The sequence below is a fragment of the Sminthopsis crassicaudata genome, chromosome 6 (assembly GCF_048593235.1).
Source record: "Sminthopsis crassicaudata isolate SCR6 chromosome 6, ASM4859323v1, whole genome shotgun sequence".
NCBI classification, from domain to species: Eukaryota; Metazoa; Chordata; class Mammalia; order Dasyuromorphia; family Dasyuridae; genus Sminthopsis; species Sminthopsis crassicaudata.
The window spans coordinates 185723008-185729007 of NC_133622.1; the positions used below are offsets into that span (position 1 = coordinate 185723008).

At 37.2% G+C, this 6000-nt stretch overlaps 1 long non-coding RNA gene across 5 annotated transcripts in view; it reads right to left on the reverse strand.

Annotated features, from left to right (window-relative positions):
* The window catches only part of LOC141546105 (uncharacterized), a 54797-nt gene extending 49074 nt beyond the window's left edge, over nt 1–5723 (reverse strand). For all 5 annotated transcript variants that reach the window (XR_012483237.1, XR_012483234.1, XR_012483233.1 and 2 more), the window contains exons 1-2: nt 5599–5723; nt 3376–3491 (exon numbers count right to left, since the gene is read on the reverse strand). This is a non-coding gene — a long non-coding RNA (uncharacterized LOC141546105). The remainder of the gene's footprint in view (nt 1–3375; nt 3492–5598) is intronic.
* Between the last annotated feature and the right edge of the window lie 277 nt (nt 5724–6000).

Sequence of the window (6000 nt, forward strand, 5' to 3'; positions counted from 1 at the left end):
TGCCATTGGGGGGGCGTGGCTGGAAAGTGCAAGTGTCACTGGTGATCTTGTCAAACCCTGACCTGTGCTACAGGACAAAGATGCTTATATGGCCCAAGTCTTGAAAGGAAAATAGTTCTTAAAATCTACCTTTCAATTTTTTTTTCTTTTGAGAGAAAATAAAACTGATAATTTAAAAAAGGAAAAATTTAAAAATTACTGGTATTAGAATCTCAGGAACTAGATTCAAATTTTGAGTATGAACTGAGTCCCCAGATAATCTCTTAAGATTGTAGAATTATAGTTCTGGCTAGAAGGGACTCTAATTGGATCTTATTATAAAGATGAGAAACTGAGGCCCAGGGGTTAAGTTATTTGTCCAGGATTACATAGGTCCTCAGCCATCAGGGACAGGTAGATGGGGCCATAGTGCCATATCCGGAGTCAAGAAGACATCTCCTTGAATTCAAATCTGGGAACAAGTACTAGCTTTACATTTAACCCTGTTTGCCTCAGTTTCCTCATCTGTAAAATGAGCTGGAGAAGGAACTGGCCAATCCTCCAGTATCTTTCCCAAGAAAATCCTCAATGGGGTTACAAAGAGTTGGACACAATTGAAAAACCAGAGCCAATTCTCTAACTACTAGGCTATCTCTCTCATCTTTAAGCCAGGGCCAGTAACAGTGGCTGAAAATGATGCTCCTTGTTCAGATACCAGCCTGCCTCCTGGGAGCCAGGAGACAGATCCAAGCCTTGTCTCTGCCATTTATAAATTGGATGACCTTCAACAAAACACTTCTGCTTTCTATGTTCTGTCTTCTTCGTCTGTAAAGGCACATTAAGTAGACTTACATTTGCTTCCTCCTAGGGTGTTGCGAGGAACGGGAGTTGTAAACTTTAAAGCACTGTTCAAATTGGAGCTTGATTGGGGAGGAAACCTAATGCTGGCTTTCCTCTCCATCCTCCATACCCTACCCTGGCAGAAGAGAGCTTACAAATGCACACCAAACACTACAGATTGCTTCAGTGTCTTGACATTCTCTGAATAAGTCCAATAATAGATATTTTATTCTGGAAGATGAAAATTACCTCTCTGTGAGGCTTATTGCTCTGAGAAAGCCAGGATTGAGATACAAGATTATTTAGTGAATGCTGCTCCAAGTTTGATTGGATGCCCGGTCGAAAGTCATTTGTTTGCTTGGAAGTGGGGCATTAGCTGCTGCATGCGTGGGTTTCCTGTCAGCCAGGTTAGCTGCTCTGTTCCATCTCTGTCCCTGAACTATTCCCTGATTGAAATGAGAGGCTTCAGTGTGCTACATTTTCTCTTCTGTGTATAATAACTTCTGAAAATTCAGGGATGCCTTCTCCTTTGAGGATGCAAAATCCAATTCCATCCAAACAGTGGCAGGTATGGTGAAAAGTGACATTTTGGACCCTTAGTCATGAGGTTACTGATTGTTCATTAAACATTATGTCCTCAAACCCTAGCATAGTGGAAAGAATTCTGACTCTGGAGCCAGAAGTTGAGGGTTCAAATCTTGACTGATGTCTACTACCTCTGTGACTTCAGACAAGTCATTTTCCTTCCCTGAGACTTAATCTTCTCATTTGTGAAATGAGAGTATTAGATTAGATTACCTCAGAACTACATTCCTAAAACCTTCCTTCCTTCCTTCCTTCCTTCCTTCCTTCCTTCCTTCCTTCCTTCCTTCCTTCCTTCCTTCCTTCCTTCCTTCCTTCCTTCCTTCCTCCCTCCCTCCCTCCCTCCCTCATTCCCTCTTTCTTTCTTTCTTTCTTTCTTTCTTTCTTTCTTTCTTTCTTTCTTTCTTTCTTTCTTTCTTTCTTTCTTTCTTTCTTTCTTTCTTTCTTTCTTTCTTTCTTTCTTTCTTTCTTTCTTTCTTTCTGTTTCTTTCTTTCTTTCTGTTTCTTTCTTTCTTTCTTTCTTTCTTTCTTCCTTTTTCTTTCTTTCTTTTTCTTTCTTTCTTTCTTTTCCTTCTAACATGAAAATGTGTTTATATGGTTGCATACATATAACCTATATTATTATACATACTATATTTAACATGTAATATTATACATTAGATTGCTTGCCATCTCAGAAAGGGGAGGGAAGAAGGAGGGAAAGATAGAATCTGGAGGTCAAAACTTAAAAACAAAGAACATTAAAATTGATTTTGCATGCAATTGGGGGAAAATAGAATATTATTTTTAAAATATTGAAGAACAAAATATAAGCATCCAGAGTGGGATTTGAATCCAACTCTCCCTTATTCCAAGTCATCTATCTTCTATGCCAGGTTGCCAACTTCTATTAGAGAGTGTGCATTGAGTAGGGTGTTTTTAATAAAAAATGTGTATTGGAGCTTTCTTTTCATAATTAGAGTACATTGCCTTTTCTCCTTGGCCTAATTCCAAATTACTCTCTACATGGATCAACTTTTTTCTTGGAAATTTTTCTATATATCATATGTACCCTGCATTCTATTCTAAGTTTCTTTCTCTTTCTAGAATTCTCTGAAGGATGCACTTAACTGCTGAAGAAGACATTAGATGAGTGTTACAAGCCAGACTTCAAGTTCAGGGAAACAGGGTTGGAATAATTCCCACAGAGGGAGGATATGAGAGTGGGTGTTTTGGGAAGTCCCACAGGGGAAACACATTAAAAGTTCTAGGATTCCCAACTATCCCTGATTCTCAGATCATTTAAAACTATGAAGTGATGCTATTATTATACTAAGTAAATGATACAAGATATAATTAATATCCCAGAGTTTCAATACTTATAAACCATCACTAGTCACAAAACCACAGAGCCCACAAGGTGGGTGCTTATTTCAAAATATAATATTTGCTATTTCTATGTGTAAAGAAGAAGGGATGAAAAGAAAAAAAAAATCCAGGCCAGATCCTTTTTGTTATAATTACAGCAACTATTGGGGTTGTTTATATTATAGTCTACTTTTTTTCTTTGCTCTTTGAGCCTCAGTTTACTCATCTGCAAAATGGAATTGAGAATATTTTCACATCTTTATTAAACCCCTACCTTCTGAGGCCTTGTGTGTATTTGGGAAAGTTTATTTGCTTTTCCCCTCCAGGCATGATTTGTGATGTTGTCCCAAGCTCCCAAAGTCCTAGGTGTGAATGTAACTATTTATTAAATTTCTGTCATCAAGAGATAATTTTCTATCTTGTGTAGTACCTGGTTAACCATCTCTAAAGACTATAATCTGATGATAAAATAATTGATAATTAAAATACTGAAGGACTATTTTGACTTGCTTCCTTCACAGAACTTTTGTGAAGATATGCAAATGAAATTGTAAAGGTACCCATTGTAAAGTGTACTATGATTTATAAAAAATTTAATATATTTTTACAAAACAGAAAGCATCTTACCTCCATTTATGATGTTATCTAATTATTCTGAAGCAAGGTTCATAATAGGACATGGCTGGGCAGTATCAACAATAGCCTAAACAGGAAGGTCCTGAACAATGGTACTAGACTAAGACCTAGAATCAAAGAGGAAATAAAAGTAGGTTAACTATGGTTCAGAGATGCAATCAAGGACTGTATAATGAGACATAACCAAATTTTATTCCATGTTGTCCAGTATTGTTGCTTACTTTAATTCAGGAAATATTTATATAGGTTCTCTCTCTCTCTCTCTCTCTCTCTCTCTCTCTCTCTCTCTCTCTCTCTCTCTCTCTCTCTCTCTCTTTCTCTCTCTCTCTCTCTCTCTCTCTCTTTCTCTCTCTCTCTCTCTCTCTCTCTCTTTCTCTCTCTCTCTCTCTCTCTCTCTCTCTCTCTCTCTCTCTCTCTCTCTTTCTCTTTTTCTCCTCTATCTTTCTCCTTTCTTCCTCTCTCCTCCCTGCTATCTCCTTTCCTCTCTTTTCCTCCCTCCACTCCTTTTCTCTCTGTGCATATAGATAAATGTAGATATGTGTATATATGCACTGATACACATATATAGATATATGTATGTATGACTGTCACATAGATCTCCATCCATATAAAATGCTTATGAAAATAATCTATACCCACAATGAGGATCACTAAATTGAGATTATTAGTATAAAGCAGGAACTATTGCATGAGACCACATCTTTACCATCAAACAATAAACTGAAAAAAGTCCACCATACAAGTTCCAGCTGTTCCAGTTGTTTATTGACTATAAAACATTATTTGACTTGATAATGCAAAAGCCAATTTAAAGACTGGCCAGCCTGTCTTTATCTATAGAATTTTAAATATACTTGACAATTGTTTATATTCCAAAGTCTTTTTTTTTAACCAAAGAGAGGTTTATGGGAAGAATTTTCTCTTGGGCTACCTTCTTTTATTTCTTTAACTGTAAGTTCTATAGATGTCTTCAATGGCTGGCAGTGGAAAAAGGAGATGATTTTCTGACAGGCTTTTTTAATACATGGCCTGAGACCATCTTAGAGATAGTTAGGTGGCACATTGCCTGGAATCAGAAAGACCTGCCTTCAGATCTGATCTCAGAAAACCTTGGTCAAGGCATTTTACTTACCTTACTCTCCTCATCTTATAAAACAAAGAGAGTACCTATTTCCCAGGGTTTTTGTGCATATCAAATTGAATAATAATTATAAAGTACTTAGCATAATGAATAGCACATGGAAAATACTATATATATTTATTACTATTATTATTATTATTATTATTATTATTATTATTATTATTATTATTATTATTATCTTTACCTGTGGGGATGCCTCAGAGATCTCATCAATGACTGATTGCAGTCTGAATCTACATGCTGAACCTGTGGAAGGGAGGAGAGAGAAACTAGCAAGTTGCCAAGTAGATCTCATGCTCCTGCTTCTCTCCACAGCTCCACAGCTTTTTTGATCCCATACTCATTGGCCCTACCCATCCTAATTCATCTCTCTCTTGTAGCCTTTATCCCCTCCATTGCAGGTCTCAGGTCCTAATCTGTGGTGCTGCCATCAGTAATGGCCCATGGCTCTTTCCCCTTCCTCAACATGTGTTCCCAATGCCATAATTTCCCAGTCCTGGGAGGGAAATGAGAAAAGAGAGACACTTTGGAAGTCTATCTTCCATTCTGATGTCCTTTTTAGAATAGCCTTTACCAGAAAATCAGAATCCTGGGAGTGAAGAGACTTCAGGAAATTACAAAGCTCTTTTATTGATGCCGGAGTTCTTCTGGAACCAGTGGTACCTCTTTTTAATAATACAAATATGAAACAACATTGTTTTATGTCCATAAGTCTGCTATGGCCAAAGCAAATAAATGAAGATTCACTCAGGGGTCAACAAGAGGTACCTACCGGGTGTGAGGAGATTGCATGGAAAAATAAATATGGAACTCTGTAGGGGAACTGGGGTCAAGAGTGACACTGAAGAAACATCATCAAAAAAAATGGACTGGTCATGTGTTGAGACTGAGAGCTCAGTCAAAGCTCAGTGAATTGAATTGACAGGTGCAAATATTTTATAGACAAATATTTTAGCCATTCCTTCAGGCAGAGAAACATTTACATAGACACATACACATGCATACACATACAAAAATACAATATATTTTATCTATTGTATCAACATGCTATATCAAACCTTCATTTCTCTTACCTTTGAAATCCAGTGTGTAATTCAAGAGAGACAAGACCCATTTGTTTCCTATTTACAAACCTTTATGCGTTGTCCAAAAGGGCTTTGGGCCATTTTATTAAACCTTTAAAGTTTCTTTTTTGTTTTTTCTCATAAGCAGGAAATGACTTTGTGCCAAGTCTAAGTGAACTGGAACCTCTGAGGTTCATGCTTAGTTCAAAGCCACCAAACCATGAATTCAAGGTAGGCTGAAAACTTTGCAGAGTCCACTTTCTTCTTACCAAATTTACACAGTCAGCACGAAATCAACTAATTACTCTCAAAAACGTTTATTAATGTTTCTCCGCACACATTCTTCCTCGCCCCTCCTCCTTTCTAACAAAGAAGGAAAGTTAGCAAAATGAATCAGCACATTGTGCATGC